The sequence below is a fragment of the Ambystoma mexicanum genome, chromosome 10 (assembly GCF_040938575.1).
Source record: "Ambystoma mexicanum isolate Mex_15411 chromosome 10, UKY_AmexF1_1, whole genome shotgun sequence".
Taxonomy (NCBI): domain Eukaryota; kingdom Metazoa; phylum Chordata; class Amphibia; order Caudata; family Ambystomatidae; genus Ambystoma; species Ambystoma mexicanum.
This window is the reverse complement of record NC_090932.1, coordinates 667,098,988-667,106,630: the sequence shown is the minus strand read 5'-3', so window position 1 is coordinate 667,106,630 and position 7,643 is coordinate 667,098,988.

Below are 7,643 nucleotides of genomic sequence, written 5' to 3'. Positions count from 1 at the left end.
CTGCCATTTTGACGTGGATATCCGTGAGACTAAATGGAAGATGCAGAAGGATCTGAGGCAAATTAAGAGAAGTGCAAGCTCTCTATATCAGGCTCTGCATGAATCTAAATGAGTCAAGAGCAGATACTGCAATCGTCTAAAAAGACATATAGTGGCCACGACCAATGAAAACTGGCAGTGTATGCTGGAAGCCCTAAGAAAAGGAACCCCCTTGCAAGTTCTAACTCTAGCAAATGGCCCTAAGCAAATTCAAATATTAAGTCCTATTACAGAGCAAGTATGGAAGTGCTATATTAAAGCACAACTGCACTCTGTAGGCAAGCCAGACACCATTTTGGAGACCGAGAGGTTACAGTGGACTCTTAATTATGACTGGGAAGATCTTTGTATAATCATTGGTAAATTAAAAAATTCAAGAGTGACCGACCCGAACGGCTTATGCAACGCCATTCTAAAGCAGGACTTCCAGGGTTGGGCCACTCCCTTGATGCTGTTAGTCCGGAGGTCTGCCTAGAACGAGCTGTACCAGCCTCTTGGCAGCAGTCTGTATTGATCCCAGCGTTCAAAAAAGGGTTTTGAATGCTCCCAGATATTAGCCAGAAACCTGTGCAGTTCCCTCTGGGACCACTGCAATAGATTTAGGACTACAGGTGTTTGGCAGTAAACCCACTTGGTAGCAGTCTGTACCACACAGATTAACTTGGTAGCTGTGGCTGAGCAGTCAGACTTCCCTCAAGAAGAGTTAGGCAGTATAAAGAGTATTCACAATAGGTCAAGAGCACACAATAGAACAAGTAAACACTGACCAGGGCTTGGTGTAAAAGAGATATAATTATTTATTTAAATCCACATCTAGAAAAACACACAGGCACTAATAGTAAGCAATTCAAAAACACGGTCACTAAAAGATATACACTCCCTTAAAAGAATATTAGACAAGTCTTAAGTAAAGCCCCACTTATTTTCAGACAGCGGTGAGCGCTTAACGTGGATGGCACTCTAATAGTTCGTTTTAAAAAGGGAGAGAAAAGCAGAGAACAAATTGAAACAGATCCCAACACTTTTTCAAGAACACAACAAGGTAGGAAGGCAAAGTAAAACCGTGAAGTTAGAGTTCCAGAGGCCGGATCCACTTTCAGAGGATCCAAACGAAATGTGTCCAAGGTCACACGGTCGTAGTGCACAAAAGTCTTGTAAAGGTTCAAAAAGGAGTTGGACCACAGAAAGGGACCAGTTAGAGGGTCAAGATGGCCAGCCCAGTCCAGAAGGTTAAGGAGTTATTATTACCTTGTAGCAATCTTTAGAAAGGGAGGCCTGGTGGACACGGTACCTTAAAGTGGTGAGAATGCTCCAGCGGGGGCAGTTGTTCCTGGCAGCGGGTGCAAGTTGGTGCTTCGTCCGGGGGAAGAGAGGATCTCGTTGTGGAGGAGGACAGGAGTCCGTTGCACTGCCAGGGAAGAAACCAGCCGCAGAGTTTCTCAGGTACAAGGAGCGGTCCGTTGATTCGCGGTTCAGTGGTGAGTGGCTATCCGGCCGCCGGGGTGCTTGGCACGGGCAGTTCGACCACAAACCGGGCTGGGGTGCGAAGAAAGAAAGGAAAACTGGTTGTGCCCACCAGTCAGGGGAAGAAGCCTCTCCAGCCGGGAGATCTTCTCTGTCGTCGGGAAGTGGTGAGTCGGTTCTGCAGGGCTCCACCGGTGGTGTCGTCGTGGTAGGTCGGCTCAGCTTCTCCCTCGTCGGATTCTCAGGTCCTGTGGCGACTTCTGAAGTTCCAGTCCCCAAAGCCCTGCTTTTATGCAGAAAATCCCCATTCACTCAGCCTAGCTGTCACTCAAACGTGCTAAGTGGTGAGCCGGCTGGCTCACCACTTGGGCCAATCACACAAGAGTGCAACCTGAGTTACCAAGGTAACTCGGTCCAGGGTGCCTAAACCCCCTCCCACACCCCCTGTGGTACCCAGACAGAGTGGCACCACATTTGGAGGCTTCTGTGGAGAAGCCCGCCAAAAAATTGGAACAAAGGGCTCGACTTGGGTTGGAGTCACAGAAGAGAACACAAACACCATTTTAGAATCGAGTCTTGGCAAAAAATACCAACCGGAGAATTAATATTAATTAAATAAACCGGTGGTATGTTCGAGGCTATGAGAATTAAATAATTAAAGTTGGTAGCCTCGAACAATGGGAAAATCCCATAGGAAAATATTCGCGGTCGAATATAAAAAGTAGTTTCCACTGCCACCAGCCAAAACTTGATCAGGGGGGACGGAGACGTGCCTCCTCGACTAACAGACCCCATGGCATCGAATTGCCCCGACCAGTACGTCCACAATATGATGGTTTGTACTGGTTTCTGTTAATAATTTGGGACTAGTGAAGCCAATGGTGACTTTACATGCCCTTGGAGACAGTAGTCAGTCCCAGGGTATGGAGTCTATGGTGGGGTGTCACTATGACACCCCTGTGTTACTGCACGGAGGATGCTGTGTAACACACATAGGAAAAACACATGAGACCCTATGGAGTAAAGGACCCCATAGCCCAAAAAACACATTACCAGTCAAAGGAATACCATAAATCATGTCCAAGAGTGGGAGGAAAAGAGTCTCACTCTTGGCAGGAGGAAAAAAACAAACTCCAGAAATCCATCAAAGCTGCTGGGGGACTCACTAGGTTAGGAAATTCAGCCTAAAGAGAGAATTCTCCCTAACACCAGAGCACTACAGGCTGCTGTCAATGCTGGATGTCTCAGAGAAGATCTTTGTGTCCCTTGCGTTACGGGAACTGCAGGTCTGGGTTGACAAAAACAACATCGTGTGCCCCTTTCAGACTAGCTTCCGAGCGGATCTTCCATGACACACAATATAAGAGTGATTGATGCACTAATCCTACAGGCAGGACAGGGACAGGGAAATGCCCTCTATATAACATATGTTGACTTTAGTTCAGCGTTCGATCAGGTCAACCGGGAGATCTTGTGGAGGAAACTGAGAAATAGGGATGCCATGGTTACTGCAATTCATAATATCATTGCACGTGAACACGGGGGGCAAGGTGCATCTGGACTGCAATGGCACTTTATCTGGGAGCTTCTCCGTGAACAGGAGAATCAAGCAGGGATGCGTATTGGCTTCCCTGCTTTTCAATTTGAACATAGCTGGCCTACCTGTATGGTTGGAGACAAAGGCTAACTGTCCACTGAAAATAGGGAGTACTCGGATCGTGACAGTGCTATACGCCGAGGGCCTAGTCATATGTGATCAGATGTACACAGGGATAAAGGCTATGTTGAATGAACTGAAATTGTATATTGGAGAGAATCTAGATAATACCAGAGTAATGTCAGTTGCGCCTAAGAAAGTAAACAGACCGGTCTGTCACGCATCTACTTCCTGGAGACTCTGGCACACTTGAAACTTACCGTAGAATTCTAATAGGACATCCCTCACCTAAGATGGCCGCCACCTCTGCACAACTTCATACTTGACTTACCCTGGTCTAGTTCCCTCTCTCACCAGCAGAGGGATTTGCAGCTACTTAAATGTAGCTCTGATTCCGGGCCGCTGCATTGCTACATTTCGTAGCATGCTCCCTGGATTTCCCGTTCGTCGTTTCCAAGCTGCTGCTAGAATCTTCACTCCGATTCAAAGTTGCTCAAGGAACTTATTCAGCCACCTCCCGATCCTGGTAATTTCTTCCCCACTTCACCCCTGTCGCTTTCCGGACCCTTTCCGACTGCTGTATCTCGTGCATTTAGTTTCTCTGCCCGTGCCGACTCTCCAGCTGCTCTTTCGGCTTCCTCTGCCTTCTACTCATTGTTCTGTCTCCCTGATGCACTCTTACCTTGGGAAAACTTTCTGTAGGCATAATTCCATGCCCGAGACTTCAGTTCATTCCCCCATGGACTGAAGTGCCATTGCAGCCGTGGTTGCCATTATTTTTCTCTCTGCAAGCTCTTTGTTATCAGCCACTCTGCTGCAGCACTACTGACTCCTGATAATCCTGTCTGTTTGGTACTATGCTGCTTGCTTGACTTATCCCTATCACTTTAACCATCCCGACTGCAACTGGGACCTGCAGTCCATTATTCCTTGGTAACTATTCTTCACCACTTATACCCCGGATCCAAACCAGCCTGCACATCGGACCTGAACAACTCACAGGGGTTTATTGTCACTATTAAGGAATTTTCCCCATTTCTGCACGATTTTCTGTTTTCATCCAGAGGTCAGCCAAGAGCAGGGATTATCCTACTCTCTCCATTGATACACATCTATTACCGCAGGTTAATGAAAATACCAATCTTGACAGATAGGAACGCCACCAACCATGGACCAATTACAGCATCTGGCAAATTCTGTACAAACATTAACCACAGAGGTTCAGGCCCTGAAAGGAGAGAACATTGTGTCAGCCTTTGACATTTCCATAATAGCACTGCAGCGAGAATGGGGCAGTCTGCTGAGCAACCATGCAATCTTGTCAGCATCCACTACTTCTTGTACTTCACAAGCATACTCAAATGCAGTCAGACAGTCCATGATGTCATTCTTTTCATCATACATGCTGAGCAGATCTTTAGGAAACCTAGGATGTGAAGATAGTCCAGAACCATTCCAAGACCCTCTGGAGTGACCATTTGTAGCCTGTAATTTGGCACGCTCAAATTGGTTATCCCTGTCTTTCTGTCGCTTCACACTCTCCAACTCAAGCTTTGGCCCTGCTGAACTCAAGCTTGTTCTCTCTGAGCCAATACCGCATTCCATATAGTGAGTCAGCCTTACTCCTGTTAAGATTGTCTGCCCCCACATCATCCTCCATCACGCAGCCACCCCCAGCGTTGGGATCAGGTAGTGCCTACCCTCCCCTAGCCATATGGTGAGAAACTTTCTCAGGGAAAATAATGGTGACACTGCTAGATTCATCACACTACCCTCACAAAGAGATTAAAGAAGAGTCCTGGCCATTCAGGTTTGCTTTCCTGTCAGTTGGTAAGAACAGCTTTCCTGACCAGAATACACATTGCCTATCACAGCTTAGCTGGCTCACAGGATCAGACACGTGTGATATCAGTTTGGATGTGCCTGCAATGATCATGAGTTGTGCCATGCACCATGCCTAAACCTAGGCATAGCTTATATTTAGAGTTCACCCTGCCAGCAATCATGGACTACTTATAGTTTTGGTACACGGTGCATATCTTAATGTAGCTTCTGCGCTGTAGAGACTTGGCTGTCACTGCACCTGTCAGATGGGCAACTGTGATCTCTGAACCTGCCCTGTGCCACTGATAGAGGAGGTGCTGCGGAGCAGGAGACTGATGCAGTAAGGCACAGATGCACGTTATGCTTTTGGCATGCAGTTTATGAAAGGGAAATCTGATCAGCAGATTGGCCTTGCAGAGATGGAATTACCTGTATCATTTTATTAATCAATACACATTTAAAAAAACAGGGCTTTCATACCGTTGCCAGATGGCAATTCCTTGCATGTGGTTAAAGAGGGAAAACCTCAGGAGGATAAAGAGGGGAAACCTGAGAAGGAGAGAGGTGATTCCACTACGTGGAAGTGCTTATCTGCATATGAAAGGGGTGAGCATCAGGAGGGGAGGTGATTTTTATATATTAGGAGTCAGTAATTATTAGGAGGTGCAAGAGGGAGAACATCAGGGGGGAGGACTGAGATGATTCTGAGTGGGCAATAGGACATGGTCATCAAGAGGTAACAGGCTTGGAGCATCAAGACGTAGAATGAGTGGACTTTCAGGAGTTTAAATGAAGGGACCATCAGGCGGGTGGGAGAAGTGAATATCAGGATTTTGAAAGAGTCAAGCATCAGGAGGTGAACGGGGTGGGTTTTCTGGAGTTGGAGTATGTGAAATCAGGGATGACTGAGGAGTAGATATCCCTTAGTCTATTAGATATTTCCACTTTGAGCACCTCCTTTTTCTCAGTTTCCAAAGAACGAGGTGCCCAAAGTGTCAAACAACAAGGTGCCCAAATTAGTGAAGAACGAGGTGCCCAAAGGGGTGCGGAACGAAGCATACCGGGCGAAGTAGAGAGCACCAGATGCCAGATGGAGAAGTAAAAAGTGGAGATAGAAGAGCACGAGGAAGACTTAATTGAGCACCTGATAGGAGAGGTAGTAATATCAATAAATATGAGAATGGTCAGAAAGGAAGGGGGAGCCAAAGGCAAGTAATAGGGCCTGGAGTAAACCTAGTTGGACACCCCTTCCTCATGCCACTCCCTCCTGTATTCCTGCCATGCCTCAGAGACAATGAGAACTGCCTCCAGGGGTCAAGAACTGGGGTGTGGCATCACCAGAAATTGGCATATCAATGCGACATTTGCAAATTTCATTCAATTGGCTATACATAACCATACAAATTGCACATGATGAATGGCATTTGCCTTTCATAAAATCAACACCCACCAAAAATGAAGAGAGGCTATTTTCTTGTAATAGATTTTGAAAATGTTAAAAGGTGCGTATGTTTTAACCTCCAAGAATAAATACTAATGTTTGCCCTGGAACATGCAGTCCCAAAATATTTCATTTCAATTTAAGATTAATTGTTGTTTTTCATCAGGTTATATGGTAAAGTGGTGATGGCCTACCCTGTGAACCTGGCGACTGTGGTTCCAATCCCCAGGTAGGCATAAATTCAAAGAAGACAGGCAAATGTTCTCATTTTACACACAAAGTCTTAAATACCCAGGGGGACTGCGTCTAGCCTCTAAAAAAAAGTGGGTACCCTCGACTTGAGCCCTGACTGCCTGGGATTCTTTGCCAGCCTCATGTGGTCTGGAAATTTTGGTAGTTTCCAAAACCCCTGGAAGAAGAAAGGAGTCAGGCCCTGTGAATCCAAAGATACTTGGCCTTCCTGGTGCAAGAAAGATGACTGGAGAGATTTGAAAAGAAGCGTTTGCGTCACCCTTAAACCAGAATTGTGGAATATAGGTGGAGCTATTTGGGAGAAATATACAGTGGTAACCTTGAAGCATGACATTTTAAATACTGGAGTGGACCCCAGACAAGAAGTAACAGAGTGTGCAAGTGCTTTGGTCAAAGCTTACCCAGGGTGGTGGATCCCGAAAGTAGGGGGGTCGGCAAGCCAGCTAATAACTCGGATTTCTGGGGGATGTGGGACCGCACTCCTCCAAGACGTGGGCCCTTTAGTATGTATATGGGAAATAGAGTAACACGACCCATTAGACAGGGTAATTCTGTGAAATTGGAATAAGTGCTCCCCATAGACAGAAGCCCTTTCCTGAACAACAGAACTACGCTCCTTCGCTTTTGAGCTAACACTTCTTGGTTATCATCTATCACTTCCTCTGATATGGCCCAACTGAAACTCCCCAAATGGGGGAGTACGACGAATTGGGTTCTGATCAGATTTGTTGCCTCAAATACATTGTTGTGTGCAAATGCTGTGGTCCTGCTGTCCATGGGGTTCAAATTGATCACATGTAAAGAATTATGTACTCACCCCAGGTATGTTGAACCCTTTAGTGAGCGTACTTCTACCGTAGAGTGACCGTGATGACCACAGGGGCCAATGTGTTGGCGGTAGAACTGGGATTTGATACACCAGATGGTAAGTGGAAGATGCTTCTCATTAACGTCTATGCTTCTCCA